We start from the raw sequence: 16,898 nt of genomic DNA, 5'->3' as shown, positions 1-16,898 counted from the left end.
GTCTTTTATCATGGAACTCAATTCCCTCGGGGCTAGATAAGCTTCATATCCCTTTCAAACATGAATTAATGGGACTGACGAGCAAACATACACACATTTTTTTTTTTTTCTTTTGCTCAGACATGGCAGAGTCCTCCCTTCCCCAAACCCCCATTCCCACCGCTCCCCAGTGCAATGCAGACACTGGCTTCAGCACCTCTGTCTGTGTGTGAGTGTGTGTGCCGGTGAAGGGGATGCAAGTCAGCGTGCCGGTTGGGTTGGTGTGTTTGTGGGAGGGGGAGTATGTAAGCTGCAGCAGTGTGCTTGCTGGCGAAAATACGTCAACCATCTCTGTCAGTGTGTCTCTGCCCTCTATGATTCCCGTTCATTTCTCTGTCTCTCATTCGTTTCGCCCCCTTTTCTTTCTTCCTCTCTTTCTGCAGAAGCTGCTGCCTTGCTGGCCCCCTTGTTCTCTCTCTGCAGACAAAACAAAACTGGACCCACCCCCCCAACCCAGGTAAGAGGTCTTACTGTATTATTTATATTTCTTATAAATACAAGTATTTCTTTCACATTTTGGGGGGAAAGAAAGCAGTATGTTTATTTAATGGCCAGAACAGGCAAATTAAAAATTCTCTGAGGGATTCTCCTTCTTCTCTTTTCGACTGCATAATTTTTTGATCAATATTTCTCTGGGTATCACCATCCCCTTTGTTGGCAGAGATTTTAACTGTTTTAGATGTCTGCTGCCGACATTTTCAAACAATATGGTGAAAGAGCTGATATTGTGATAAGCCCGAGGCTGTTTCTGTGTTTTGGTGATCTTTAGTCTTTGTGACGTTCTCCGTCTAGACATTAGTGATTATCCAGCCAACCGGGACAGCACTTGGAGTGTGCCGCTATTTTAATTGTATATGTGTGTATGTGTGTGTAAACGATCATTTTGAGGTACATAAAACTAATGTAGTTTTTCTTAAATGTTCGTTTGAAAGGTTTGAGATATGTTAAATTGTACAAACTGCAATGGCATTTGGTTGTTGGAGGTTAGTTACTCATAGCCAACAGATTGTTGGTGGTTTCTCCGTGGGCGTGTCATCAAACCAAATGAAACCACAGGGCACATTACGCTGCCTGTCAGTCTCAGCAGAGCTGGTTGTCACAAGTTTGCTGAAAGCTCCGGTCAGCATGAGTTGTGGAGCAGGTGATGATGGACTGAGAAGAATTTTGGCTTCTTCTCTACACCTTTCCTCACCTACTCTGTTTTTTTTAAACTTTTTTTTTCTATCCATCCTGCTTTGTTTTTAATCTGTTGTGATCCCTCATGTCTTTCCCACTGTTTCCACCCCTCTTTTCTCTTTCTTTCTCTGTCTTATAGGCTTATCTTTTCTTCTCCCTTCCTGTAATCCTAAGTATTTGAGCTTGAATTGCCTGGAAAAGGGCAGAATAGGTCAAGCTTCCAACTTGTAATAATTAGCTAACAGTCAAGTGTTAATTTGATAGTTTGACTACCTCATTAAAAACAGATTACTGCCATGAAAAAACAAGTAAATCTCTAAACTTATCGTGTCTGATCAGGATAGAGATTCATCTATATTATCAGAACTGTCTTATATAAATGTTATGCCATGTGAACGAGTGAGTATGCAACAAGATGTTTGTGTGATTAAAAGGCATCATCATCTGCATATTATCACAGGAGAGCATGTGACGCATACATTTTTCTACTTGTTCAGTATGTAGGAATGCCTTGGCCTTTGGTTTCAGTCAGGTAGAGTTGTATACATGAATGTATAAATGTGATAACAAATATAAAAGTAAGATGTATTTGTATAGCAAACAGAATAAGGAAAATAGTTATCGTACAGTTTTTGCATCTTTTATGAGAGACTAACTCTGGACAAATTGAGATGTTTCACTTTATATCAGCAAGTTGTTAAAAAGTGTGCTGCTTTGAATTATTATTATATCATCATACTGTCAATGATCATCTACTGGAAAGAAGTCTTCGAAGTGGTGAACATATAAAATAAACTAAGGGAATGGTGCCCAAATTGTAAGAAAAGTCTAATGTTTTCAAATATAAGCAGTAAATATAATTCATTTGTCCCTTTTAACATAAAATAAAACTTTTTTTTTAGGTTTATTTATCTTTTTTTTTACCATGTAATGAGTCAGATTTATTACAGTGTGATCTTATGCTTTCTTGTATTTATTAAAGGGCATAAGGCAAGTATCAGACTGTGCAATGTGAGCAAAGTTTCTACCATAAATTGTTGCGAAATGTCTCATAAAACTATATGTATGTGTCATGCTGGGCTCTACAAGGTAAAGGGTGATTTTCTCATGTCAGTTTTGTGGGAACATGACAAAATGATGCGAAATGAATGAACTTCTTATAATATTATAAAAAGAAAATGTTGACAACATTGAATCTAAAAGCTCAGTAAGCATCTGCTCAAAAGCTGCTTTTCACTTCTCAAAAAATATGATCAAGGGGAAGGGAAACAATAATAAGTTAATCTAAACGTTTCTATACGTTTATCAAATCAAATTTCAGGAATCCCTCCTGTACTTTTGCCACCTCTGCTTTCCAAAATGCTGAAATGGTGATGATCAAATGTCAAATTATGACTTCAGAATGCTACTTCACGAAGAGCTGCAGTATGTTATGGTGACTGCTGCTGGCTCTTATATAAAATCTATGGTTGATACGTATGAGTTTGTCAAGGCATAAGGAAATAAATAACTCCACTGTCTAGACTAAGACAGTAAATTTAACCCAAAAGTAGATTAGTTGAAGCAAAAAGTCTCCAAGTACAGTGCAGGTACCTACTGAAGCAAACAGCTTGAAGTGCCACGCCAGATACAACTGCATACATTTATATTGCACCATTGTATTAGAAATTAAAGGGAAAAACCTTAATAAAGAAGTAAAGTTTGACTTTTTAATGATAAATTAATCAAAGTTTGATCATTTTGGTCACACTTACAGAAGACAAAACATGCGTACACATGGTGTATGCCATCATAAAAAGACATTTGGTGGGGGGTTCATTGATCATTGAAGGATTGGACATCTTGCTGTAATTTATTCCTTGGAAGTGAAACTGGATGTTTTTCAAAGTTAAGAAATGGAGAGTGGAAGAATTGCCATGTCAAAGTCCATATTTGAGCCCCACTTAAATGTTGGGAGTTGGTACAAGAAAACCCTCAGACATCCTCCTACTATTGATGTTGGTAATATTTTCAGCAAGTTTATGGCAGAGAATTCTGGACAATTATGCAAAATGCCCACAAAAGCTATTTCTGCTAAAGAGAGCCAAGGGTTTCCTCACTTCCTACTTGTGATTCCATTAAAAATTTGATGCCGCTCAGTCCTCTGTTATCTGTAGTCTGTTTCAAAGAGAATTTCTTTGTTCAAATATATCAATTTTTAAGAACGGGAAACCAAGACTGCTCGCTCTGTTTTTGTGTTTTAATTTATGACCAGGCACCAGAAAGTCACCAGAATGTTTGTCACATCTCTGCTAGCATGACCCCTGGTGCCCCCTCCACCCCCTTCTCTCTGTCTGTCTCTATTTCTGTCTGTCTGCATGGTTATTGGGTAGCTCTTGGGCGAGCTGTCTCTTTTCTGGAAACCAACTTGGGATGACAACCATGGCGTAGGAGGGGAAAGCAAAGGGGGCAAACATGCCCTTTCTCTGTCCTCTTTTTTTTGGGGGGGGGGGGAGGGGGGCATAAACTGAGGCCTCCCCCCAAATCATCCCGAGCTACCTCCTCCTCCTCCTCCTTACTTCCTGCATCCCTTATTCAATTCTAGCAGCAACACACCCTCAAAGCGAGGCTGTTGTTTGGATCTGAGGATGCTGTTGCCATTGGTTTACCAACTGTTGCCATGCTGGCACGGCAGGAACAGTGGGAGGGAGGGACATTTCTTTGGAGTCAGCTTCACCGATGTTCCCAACTGCTGTTAGTCAGCAATGCATTTATAATGTAGTGGAAATAACTGGAGGTGTTAGAGAGAAGCGTGACATTGTCCCTTTGTCTTCAGTCACAGAGACTAGAATCCAAGATGTGGTTGTCTTTGGCACTCATTTTTAACATATTCTTTTTTTTTTTTTTAAGATATGAAATTGTCTTTGTAAAATGAGAATAAATAAGAATAAAAAAGTAAAATGACACTGCATACCTGTTTTGACAAAATACCCAGATGAAGTGAGACAAAGTGATACTTGATGTCTGCTAAGTGGGTTGCCACAGCTTTGGCTGGACCGCAATGTGAGTCATGAACACAGATGTGGCTGAATAAACCAGACAGCATCATATCTTGAGTTGGACTGCAGCAAAGTTGGACAAGCGGATGCATTTGCTTGTATCCTTGTTGAATAATGTGTGACAATGCTGCCTCATGGAACTCACCTTAAGGACAAAGAAAAACTGAAAAGAAAAAAGTTCAGACAAATAAGCATGCTAAAAAGTTTACCTTTTATAATGAAGTAACTATTGTTGTTTCATTTTTTCATTCTCCTATAGCTTCACGTTTCTGTTGCATTGTTTTTCAGAGGATATAATTAAAATGCAAACGCTAGCCAAGATTAACAAACACCAAACACCTTACCGCAACCATCTGCCCTCTAAAATATTTTTGCCATCCCTACATTCGTGACGGGGAAAGTATTCTCTAATAATAAAAGGATGGCCTGGGGGCACCATTTTCAACCGCCTTGTGCTAACGTGTTGATTGATGAATGTGCATGTTATGCTCTCAGCCCACTAAAACACTTACATATAGACCAGTTTTTCCACCTGTCCTTTAAAGTGCAGCTGTTGGCCTGGAGGCACAAAGAGCAGCACCTGGTCCTCCCAAGTTTGCATAACTGCTATTTGCATGTTCTATTTTGTTCTCGATTAGTGTCTAAGAAAATGTAGATACGTGCACTGCATGGAGAAAAATCAGAAATAAGATATGCGATTTGATGTATAAATAAAAAAATATGTTTAGTATTTATATACTTATTTTCATGGCAGATATTAACTGTAGCAGCCATAAAGCCCCAAAATCCAAACCACATTTCTCATTGCTTCCTGTCATAAACAGGATATTACTCTTCTCTCGAGCAGATGTTCCTGACCCTGAGGTCAGGTCGGACTTTTATACCAAGCTTATCCTGTTCATTCCAATTAAAGTTCCTTTCCCAGCACAGACTAGAAGGATGATTAAGGCTTTCACATTATTTAGGTCCATTCATTCTTTCTCTAACCAATCCTCTCTCACTGTGGTTTCATAACTTATGATATAATAGTGGTAATTAGGACTCAGAAAAAAGTCACTTTCATTAGTGGTTTAGCTTTTAATTGCCTGTTTGTCAACAAGATTACACAAACAATATCAGGTTGAATTTCATGAAACTTGGTGGAAAGTTTGAGTGTTTTTAATTTTGGAAGTATTACAGAAGAATCTACAAAAGATTGTGAATTTCTTTATGTGGGATAACCAAAGACGATTGATGGAAACTTTTATTTACATTGGATTGCTTTTCATTTGGTTGCATGCATGGGTCTCAGTGGAGGCCTAATGGTTTAGTTAAAATTCCTAATTAATTTAGCTACATCAAGTATACAGGAAATTTCAGCATATTAAATTTGATTGTAATAGAAAATGCACAGCAAATTATTTGAAATATTAATTTAAGCTGTAAGACAGGCACTTTGCCATTTAAAGTTGATTTAGTATGTACTAAATGTCCAACAGGTTTAACTAATACCTCACCAAAAATAGTCATTTGGACATTTACCAGCTGAATTTGTAGCGATTAGGACCAAACTATGTCAAACATGGTTTCCAAGGAATGCCTCATCAGAATTATGTGGGGGTTTTACCCATAAAGGCCCGACCTAAGAAAAAATTATTAGTTAAGTCCACATTTTTTAAATGAGGTCTATTTGTATCTTTAACAAAATCTAAATTTAAAAAGTACCTAAATGTTTTAGGGATATTTACCATTCATCACTATATAATATGGCACATTTTTATAGTGTAATCTGCATTCTGGAGTCCAAAAATCAGAACATTTTCCACAGAATTTTGGAAAAAGTTTGTTTTTAAAGTTATGGCAAATCAGAAAATGTATGTATCATATATGTCACGCTCGGTTCTTATGGGTTAAAAGCCTTCAGTGTACATATAGTGACCAATTGTTAATTATTTGCAAAAGTATTTACTATTTAATGTTTGCATTCTTTATATAATTTATTGTCTTCTCATTATGTTGTACCACAGTATCTCTTTATAGTGGTTCCACTGAAATTACAGCTAAAATTTGTGCTGTCCTCCAAGCTTGATTGAACACACTCCATTTCCATTTTAAAACATGTTATGTGGAGTCGAGCTAACTTTGTTTTAAATGTTGGAGGTCAAGACTAGAGAAGAGGAGTCTGAATACATATCGGTGAACATACATACCAAGTTGGAGAACTTAGTCCAGTTCTTTGCAACAAACTTTATGATATTAATTCTTTGTATTATAACATAGGTGAAATTATATAACAAACAAAAACACAAAAAAAAAGCCTGTAGCACTTCATGGAAGGACCTGCGTCCAACTGGACAGTGCGCTATAGCACCTTCCTACAATGTCCTCTATTGTTTGATTTTGTACTTGTGTTGTTCTCACTCATATGTAAGTCGCTTTGGATAAAAGCATCTGCTAAATGATTGTAGAATAGAATACAATAGAATATTCTATAAGTGTAGCACATGTGTTGGATTTCTCTCGACTCTTAGTACTGATATACTTGAAACAGAGGCGCTGAAGCCTGTTGTTTTCTTTTATTAACTCACCTTCTTCTGCTCCCTCATATATTTGTTTTCTTTAATTACCCTGCTGTCTCGCAGTTTGACTTTTTGTACTTTTGCATTGCTTTGTTATTCTACAAGACTACTGACTAGATTGCACTGATCAGACTGCGCTGCAATATACAGTACATAGAGCTGAGATTAGAAAAGGTTAAATTAATCGTAGATACAATTACTTACTGGCTCACATCAAGCAAAGTCTGTGATTAAAAGATATTGTGGATCCAAAAATACTTTGCTCCATCTTTGAAATGGTTATAAACATGGTAATGATGTGGGAGAATAATAAAGGAGTATCCATATGCATCGGGGCTCCAGCTCCTTAATTTCAATATTTACAAAGAAAACTGAATGATTTTTATTTCTAAATTTATTTTAAAATAATTCTCTGTGTAGTATCTATAACGTCATGCTGTAAATATCAAAGAAACACATGCTTTTGAAATATAACTCATGTCTTAGGTTTGATGTGCTTCTGTGTTGTGTTGAGACGTGTTCTGGCCTGAGGGAGAGCATGTGTGTGTATGTGTGAAGAGGTGTGAATTGTAGATGAGGAAATAGGGGCTGATGGCCATTTTACAAAGGGGGAACTAAAGAGAACTTAGAGAAGAGTCTCTGGATGGTGTGCTGGCTCAGCCTGAACCCCAAGTGGAATATCAGTACACTACCAACACAGACGTAATAAATCACGGTCATCTCTGGAGATGCATGATTACCATAAAACTGTCTTAGCATTTGTCTCCGTTTTATATGCATTTATGACTTTAACTATATATCTTTTTGTCAGTTTTGAAAAGTGAAGTGAGCCTTTTCAGTCAAGTAAAGAATAGTATAATTGCGTAGTATCACAAAAACAATTTTTGTTTGACCTTAAATCCCTGTTGTGGGTGGTAGCTAGTATTTGCCTTTTTGGGAAAATACTACCAATAGATGAGTAGGAAACAATATAATGAGAAATTCAAATTTAAGAAAGTGCACCAAAGTTTGCTTGAAGAAGTTTTTTGAATGGTAGATATATTGATTGTTTCAAAAAGTTAAAATTTCACAATCTCTTCAGTTGATGTCATGACCACAGACTAGGATCAGAAAAAGATTATGGTTAGCATTAGCCTTTACTATTTGTTCGACACATGTATCTTTAAACTACATTTTCTAAGACACATGTATGATATTCTACACAGCCAAAAAGCTGGCAAAATTACCTTTATTACTGCATGTAATAACTACACACATGGTGGATAGTCACTACGGAGGACTGTCCTTGTTTGCTTGTGCTAGCTTGTGTATAGAAGCAAATTCATTAGCTTTGGGACAGGTTTTCCTATGTTTTCTATAAGTTATAGGAAACTATTGCCAAAATACTTTAGTGGTCAACTTTGTACTCCCAAAAGACCGTTTTAAATTAAAACAGTTGAAAAGCCACACATTAGACAGCTGAATTGAATAGGAATATGTTAGTCTTGTTTCACTAGCTTGGATGATATGTAACTAGCTGCCCTCCCCCCTCCTTTTTAATTCCTTTGATTAAATTAGAAAGCATTCTTCGCTTCAGAGTCTTTTGATATTTGTCTCTTGGCATATGAAATAGTCTGTCTTTGAACCAACAAAGTGGAAATGACCCATCTTGGCTACATACAGCATGTAAAATCTGCTTTGTTTTTATTTAGTTTCCACTATCAAACCCTCACCTTACTAACCTGTCACTGTCCAAGACAACTTGAGGCTATTTAGTCCAATCAAAATCTCAATGGCTTTCCTCAGCTCAAGATTTATATGACATTTTTTTTTAATTAATTTGTATTCTGTGTTGATGATCTTCAGACTTTGTGCTTGCAACACATTCAGTTTCCCCATTCTTTTGTCTGGTGCCCACAATTTATAGCCTAGTTACATCTTTCCACATTTGCCTCTTCAAAGGCTCAGTTTTTTTTTTAAAGAATATGTTTACAAAATTTGCTATTTAACTGGGACATTTAGCATGATGGATCACCAAAGATTCCAACACCAATAGGGGTATTGGTGATGCATTCTACACCATCCATTCAAGACTATTTCTCCTACTGCCTTGTGTCAAAAAGAGATCGACATATTGTTCAGATATGTTTTGGAATATGTTCATAATTGATTGAGAGTTTACCTTGCTGTTTTACTTCTTTAATGTATGTATAGTGCACTCTATAAGCTGCAATATTTCCATCAGAACTTCAGATTTAGTTAGAAAAATTACCATTTTGCTAGAAGAGCAATGAGAAGAGCCCCTGTCAGTGCAGCAGAGACAGATAATTCTGAAACTATCTGCTGTCTTTTCTGTTGAATAATTTCAATGAAGTTCATCTTGGTTTATCCAGCTTTTTAGCACAGTGTTCAGATGAAGATTCATTTCCTGTTTGCCTCATTTGTGATGAAGATAACAAATCTGTGGATTAGGTCAGCTTCTAAATTCTATCTCATCCTTCCTCGCCTTTTTGCCCTGTGTTTAACTCAGTTTGGCTTCATCCCCCTGGGAGGAACATGGAAGTCATCTCTGATGTGTGAATCTGTAAAGTGTCTTTTCAGCTGTGTTCTACCTTTCAAGGGACTATAGAGGAAATGCTTGTTTGTTTAACCTAGCTTTTACCGTTTGTGACCCATTTCAAGGCTGTACTGTCCATCTGTCCATGTATCCTATCCATTGATGACTGATACAACTGGAAAATGTCAAATTGCCAGCTTTGCATCCTGTAAAAGCTGGAATTAATGAGTTTCCAGATAAGATAAGAGGCAGCGCATATAGTTTGTATGATGACAGATTGTGGGAATTTATGTCTGGTTGCCACTTGGGGGCTTTGAAAGACAAGAATAAGCCAAAAGACTAAATATAGTTTTCCAGCATTTCTGTTATTCAGTTGAGTTAACAAGTCCGTTATCTTTCCATCCACTTGTTGTTAAGTTTATTATTAATTACATTAAAAACATGCATGTTTTGGGTGGACAACACAAGAGGACGATCTTATTTCAAAATAGACCAGCTGTTGTGTGATGGAGGAGTTCTTCACTATGCTTCTATTCCTGGCCTGCTTCTGATATTTTTAGTACACACTCTAAAACAACACTTTTTAAAAAAAATATTCCTTTGTCATTTTTTTTTGGGCCAAAGCAAATTTCCTTTTTGGGGCCAACTCTAATGCAGGAGAAAAATGACTTCCGGTGTAACTTTAATTATTTATCTTCCATGCATTTATTTTCTTGTCATTCATGAAATCAACAAGTTCCCTTTTACAAGTAAAACAAGCTGCTTTTTGTCTCTCTGCATGTAGATTAAAAGAAAATCATCAAAAAAGTATGCAGGAAATGAAAACAAATCCTTTAGCTCCCAGTAAACCATTTTTATTTGACTCCCTTCATTTTTCACTCTTTGATCTGTTAGCCCTGGTAATACCTTTACATTCAACCCCCTCTTACTAAGTGTTTTTGCATGTTTAAGCTGACTAATGAAAGTTTTCCCAACATTAAGTGGGTTATTGGATGGTTTATGTACAAAAAGGCTTTTCTGACATTTGCCCATTCATATTTGTAACTTGCCTCTTTGTGTGAAATATCTACTTTCTTTAAAGTGCATTTAGTAAACACACTGGATGCTGAAATACAAGCAGTCTGGATTTAAAGGCCTTATTGGATGTAGCCAAAATCTTGATAAGTGTACATTGTATTAAAATATGACACATCATTTTTCTGTTCTTTTTTTTTTTTTTTTGACTTAGGTTGCAATTAAAAAACACTACTAATTCATTTGGACCATACAAATCCAATAAAGTAACATGAAATTAGTTGCAGAAAACCAGATTATTCCTCAGTGGAGGAGTGGAAAAGTTTGTTTTTCCTCATGTGGACTTTCTTTTCCTCCTTTTTCAGTGGCAGTCTCTTTTGGTCTAGTTTTGCCAATAAATCAGCTTCCTTCCTGTTTGGGGAATCTCTGTTCTCCCCTCTTTGTCTCTTCCCATTTCATCCAAGTCTCCTTTTTGACTTCTAAATGCTTGTTTTGGCATCAGCACCCCCTTGACGGTCCTTTCACACTCTTTTAATGTTAACAGGATGCTTAGTGTTCTACCTCCTTACAGTCTCAAAGCTGCATAAAAGTGCAAATCTGTCTTTCTTCATGGCTGGCTTAAGACTTAACTCATCATCCCCTGGCTCAACCCCAACTGACCAATCCAAGAATTTGACAAATCTTCAAAACAGCTCTCTAGAGGAGTTGGTCTACTTGGCAAAGATGGGACAGTTGTAATCACATGTTTGTTAAAAAAGAAGAAAAAAGAAAGAAAAAACTTGGATTTCTGTTTGGGATTATTGCTATCCCTGTAGATGCAGTAGTTGCTTTAAGTGTAAGCTTTACTTTAAACCTCTTTGTCCTCCTCGTGTTTCTTTTTTAAGGTTTTCTTGTTGTCTTAGATTGAACACTGGTCGTTACTTGTACAACCCCTCATCCAAAAAAGTTGGGATAGTGGGTAAAATGTAAATAAAACCACAATGCAATCATCTGCCAGTTCATAGAAAAAAATCCATGTTTTATTTTTGGTAGAACATAAACAACTAAGTCAACTGGAAATTTGACAGAAAATATTAGTTCACTTTGAAGTCGATGAATTTGCATCTGGAAAAAGTTTGAACAGAGAAACAAATGGCTGGGAAAACAAACGACACAAATCAAAGACAGCTGAAGGAACGTATGGCAACAGCTTAACATTAATAGATCAGTAATATGACTGGATAGTTAGGAGCATTTAACAGAGGCAAAGTCTCTTAAATGTAAAATAGGTTAGAGGTTCACCAATATGACACACTTCTGGGACAAATCTCTCAAGGACAAGACATAAGGTCAACACTGGATGTTCGTGATCTTCTGGCCTTTAGGCAACATCTGAATTTTAAAAAAGACTCTCTACAGTCATCTAGCAGATGCTTTTATCCAAAGCAACTTACATACACACTTAATACACACATACCACAATAGGCACATCGGGGGACACTTATGGTTCAGTGTCTTGCCCAAGGACACTTTGGCACATAGTCAGGGGAAGCCTGGAATCAAACTCCCGTTTTTTCAGTTACAAGCCGACTGCTCTTCCTCCTGAGCTTCAGCCAGGAGGACATGATGGTCATGACTGCAAATCACTGTGTGAGAACAGAGTTCACCCTGAAATCCAATGGAAAACTGTTCTGTTGTGAGATCAAACAATATTGAAAGGGAGTGTCCAGCTCGTCATCAGCAAACTTTTCCACAGCCTGCATTTTTCTGATGGTATGGAGTTGCATTGGTGCCATAGTGTGGGCAGTTTCCACATCTGTGAAGCTCCATTAATACTGAAAAGGACATGGATGTTTTAAAACAACATCTGGTCCCATCTAGACAACTTCTCTTTCAGGGCAGGCTTTGCAGAATTCAGCAAGACGATGCTGAACCGCATCCTGCATCCATCACAACAGCATGGCTTCACAGGACAACTGGTCTGTTAGACCAAAAAACCTAAGATGAAGGTCCAGGACTGTGGAGAAGCTAGACTCCCACATCAGACCAGAATGGGACTACACTCCTATTCTAAAACTCCAGTGTCTGATCTCCTCACTTCCCAGAAATTTAAACAGCTTTGAAAGATGCATTACATATCTTTCTAACCTCAAAACTCCGCATCCTGGACTTTTTGATGACACAGTAACATCTATTATGCGCATGTCTAGAGTTGCTGCAACCCAGCAGCATCCCGAGGCTGAGAAACTGCACAATACAACTTTTACATGCATGACGCAACATGACATTTTCCTTCACGGTATAATACAGAACTGGCTGTTTTGAACACACAAAGCCACTGATGCAGTTAAGAAATGCAAGATTAAAAGAGAGAAACAGACAAAAAAAGAGTCATCCTAAGATTGTCTTTTTCTGGCTGGAGAGAGCTAACAGGTCAGGTAGGATGGAAGATGGATGCCGAATTAACCATTGATAGGGGGCTTTTGATGGGGAAAATGGCAAAAGTTCTGTAGTGTATCTTTAAAGGAAGAGGTGATGCTACACAATGGCAAATATCCCTGTTCCAAATTTTTTGAGATGTTTCACAGCCATGAACCTCATGAAGTGAGCTGTTATTTTCCAATAAATGGTAAAAATTCTCAGTCTATAAATCTGATTGGTTGTATACACAATGATGGCGACCGGTCTAGGGTGTACCTTGCCTCTCGCCTGCTAATTGCTTGAATGTAATCCTGCTTCCCCAAAATCACATCCCAACTTTTTCAGAAATGAGGTTGTATGCTAATATTCTGTTGTACAAACATTAGCATTTTGTCAATGGGCCTTGTGATTCTTAAGTTACTAGCATGCTCAGCTTCTTAGTGTTCCTTGCAACTAATGCAACATATGGTCCTTTCAAAGGGAAACTTGTAGTCCCAGTCGTCTTCCCTTACACTCAAGTAATAACATGAATTACCAGATTAAAAGACATAACATTGTAATCCGGCTTTACTGGGAGATTATGAGAAGAATATAATTAGTTTTTTATGAAAAACACATATGTTGCTATTAGAAATTAATTACAGTGAGGCAAGGAAAAAGTATCAACATGTGCATGCACTTACCACATTGCATATAGATTAGATTGTTTCAGGCGGTGACCAAGAACAAAGCCAATCAGTGGCAGCCTGAGACAGAGAGTAGGCCACACTGAGGTTTGGATTAATGTTGCTAGCAGACTCCAGGTGACAGAGCTAAGCTGTTGTGTGCATTGATGGTTCATGCAAGACTGTGTCCAACGAGAGGCTGAGATGAAAGCTGCATGAAAAAGCTCCTAATTTGTTTCGAGGCTAGCAAGGCTGGATTTGGAGGTTTCACCTCCAAGAGATGGGCACTGGGCTTGTGCTTCTCTCTGATCAAGCCAAGCATGTAACCGTGCTGTTTTTTTTCTGTCTTTTATCTTCATACAGGTCTGAGTAGAGACTTCATCTCCAGCATTGCCAGTTTTATAAAACCTTGACGACAACTCATCAGCTCAGGTAAGCTAACACGATACGTTGGATTTGATCTGAGAACCAACATGATGCAACTTAGGACAATGGTGCATTGCACCATTCACATGCCTCCAGCAACAATACTGCATGGATATAAAGTAGCTTTCATAAAAAGATCCTTTTTACACACAAGATGATGCATTGAAAAGTAAACTAATTACATGAGATTTTATGGATTTGTAATATTCCAAGTGTTTTTTTTTTTTGTTTTTTTTTTTTGAGGTGTTGTTAACCTTATCAGATTGGCACAGATTCAGTTAAAATAGGTGGCCTGAGGTCTACATATTGAACAATACTGAATGTAGTATGTTATTATTTCCTTATGCTTTTATGTTTCTTTCAGATCTCATTAGATTGTGCTACTGGGACCCATTCAGACCTCAAACAAGGTTAATTTCCCCAGATTTATCATGCTGACAAAAACTGTGTAGTAAGAGGATGTACAGCAGGTTAGCTTCTGGGAAACTGGCTCAACTCCCTCCTCAAGATAATTTTACAATTCTGGTTTAATAGTTAAGTTTGTCCACAAAACATTGCATATTTACATCAAAAGATACAGTTATATATTATTATTTAATTTCTTCTTTATTTCTAATTACAACTAGGCATAGACCCCAGTATTGAGACCTGTTTCATGGTTTTTCCACAGTTCCTTTACATTTGTATTCCGTGGTTCTGAACAAGCTGCTGCCTCTTATGAATCCTAATTTGTTAGCTGGGTTTTCTATTTGTCAGGGAATGCAAGTCCAAACAGCAACCAAGTGGCTGCAATGCTCACTTCCTCTGGTTTTATTTAATAGGACTTTTATTATTTTATTATTTTAATATTTTTTTTAGTGCATGGAGAACAAAATTGAATCCAGTTAAGGATTCATATGCAGATCTTCTTTTGTTTATGTCAGTGACATGTTATCCAGCCATGCAGTATGTTGTTAATATCTGAATATGCTAAATATAACTGAGTGTAATGTTAAAATGCAGTTTGTAAAGTAGTCTCAAACACACAATCTATCTAAAAAAAATCTCCATGCTGAAGACGTTTTTTTTTTTTTAGAAATTAAAAAAAAAAAACATCCATCCATTTTCTTAACCGCTTTGTCTAATTTAGGGTTATGGGAAGATGGAGCCTATGCCAGCAATCATTGGGCGAAAGACAGCGTATTCTCTGGACAGGTCGCCAGTACATTACAGAGTTAATAAAAAATAAACAGAACAGATATAATAAATATATTCACCTAGTTACATATTATTTAATAGAAATATAAAAATACATTGATTAAATTAACTTCCATTTATCCATCCATTCAGCCATCCATCCATTATCCTAACCGCTTAATCCGATGAAGGGTTGCAGGGAAGCTGGAGCCAATCCCAGCAGTTTTTGGGCAAAAGGCAGGGTACACCCTGGACAGCTCGCCAGTCCAGGTGTAAATAAACTTGTTGATAATTCTGTTTTGTTTTTTTCTACCAGTGCAGCAATTTAAGTAGCTAATTCTCTCTGCAACAAAGTGGATATACTGTCTGAAATAAAGGAATTGAAATGAATTGGAATGAATTGGACTAACAGAATGATTACACATTACCATGATGACGTTTAGTCCATGCAAATATTGTGCGGGGTGTCTCATAACTGTAGTTTGCTGCTTTATTCCAGCTTTTTCAGCATAAATATTATCATTTTGCAAGCCAAAAGCTGAAACAACACGCAAAACCACGCAAGCCAGGCCCCTGCCCAGGTGGCACACTGCACTGCTGTCACTGACATTTCACACTCACTTCTCCCATGACTCACAGCCCCCCTGGAGTCAGATCTAAGTGGCTTCACTCAGCCAGATGATTAGCTTGGCTGTTCATGGATGCATAATAGCAGGAGAATTGCACTTGGCAACATGTGGAAAGAAATTGTTTTAGCCAATGTCATGTAAAATATTTTTAAATGCCAAAAACTCCAATTTCACACTTCCGCTTGCTTAGATATGTTTGAGTATCACGACAGGAAGTTTATAGCAGAACTAGTAGTTAAAATGTTTCTGTGAGTCGCTATTTATCTACCAGCTGAAGTGCTTTCGATTCGTTGATAAATTTGATAACAAATCAGAAAACTTTAGCAGGTTGTGTATGAAAGTTTGGGTGTCATTCAGGTTGTCATAAATGAAGGATGCATTGAAATGCAAGACGTCAGAGGAAGAAGGGATCAAATGGGACGTTGACAGCATGTAAAAATGTCACCGTGGCTTTATTTCTTGTGCTGATAGCTATTTATTTGATTAAAAAAAAAAAAAAACCATAAAGGTGATCAAAAAAGTATTGGAGTTAGCACTTTTTATCCAAAGTTTGGGCACCCTGGTAAAAATTTATTTTAATGTGCCAAAAAGAAGCTAACAAAAGATGGAACATCTCCAAAAGGCGTCAAATTACAGATTAGACATTCTTATAACACATCAAAAGAAGTTCAATCTTATTTCCATCATTTTAACTTTTAAAATAACAGAAAACAAAAAATGGCCTCTGCAAAAGTTTGGGCATCCCACATAGTTAGTACCTTCTATTCCCCCATTTGGCAAGTATGACAGCTTGTAAACACTTTTTATAGCCAGCCAATAGTCTTTTGAATCTTGTTTGAGGTATCTTCACCCATTCTTTCTTGCAAAAGTATTCCAGATCTTTGAGATTTCTGGGCCATCTGTGACGCACTGCTCTTTTAAGGTCTATCCATAGACTTTCAATTATGTTGAGGTCAGGAGATTGTGAAGGCCATGGCAAAACCTTCAGTTCATGCCTCTTGATGTAATCCACGTGGATTTTGAGGTGTTTTTAGGATCATTATCCATTTGTAGAAGCCATCCTCTCTTTAACTGCAGCTTTTTCACTGATGGCATTAGGTTGGCATCCAAAATTTGCTCAAATCCCATTGAATCCATTTTTCCTTCTACTTGTGACATGTTCCCTGTGCCACTAGCTGCAATACAACCCCAAAGCATGATTGATCCACCCCCATGCTTAACAGTTAGATAGAGGTTCTTTT

The 16,898-nt window shown here is 37.3% G+C and overlaps 1 protein-coding gene across 1 annotated transcript in view; it reads left to right on the top strand.

Annotated features, from left to right (window-relative positions):
• Nucleotides 1-440: 440 nt before the first annotated feature.
• Nucleotides 441-16,898, top strand: part of LOC306773835 (uncharacterized protein) — a 47,408-nt gene continuing 30,950 nt past the window's right edge. Inside the window, exons 1-2 of the mRNA XM_079263766.1 lie at nucleotides 441-496; nucleotides 13,790-13,858. The gene's annotated coding sequence lies outside the window, so the exon portion shown is untranslated. The remainder of the gene's footprint in view (nucleotides 497-13,789; nucleotides 13,859-16,898) is intronic.

Source organism: Telmatherina bonti, assembly GCF_933228915.1.
Source record: "Telmatherina bonti genome assembly, chromosome: 24".
Lineage (NCBI taxonomy): Eukaryota > Metazoa > Chordata > Actinopteri > Atheriniformes > Telmatherinidae > Telmatherina > Telmatherina bonti.
Note: the sequence above shows the minus strand (reverse complement) of the source record. Positions and strands in the feature narration are given on the sequence as shown.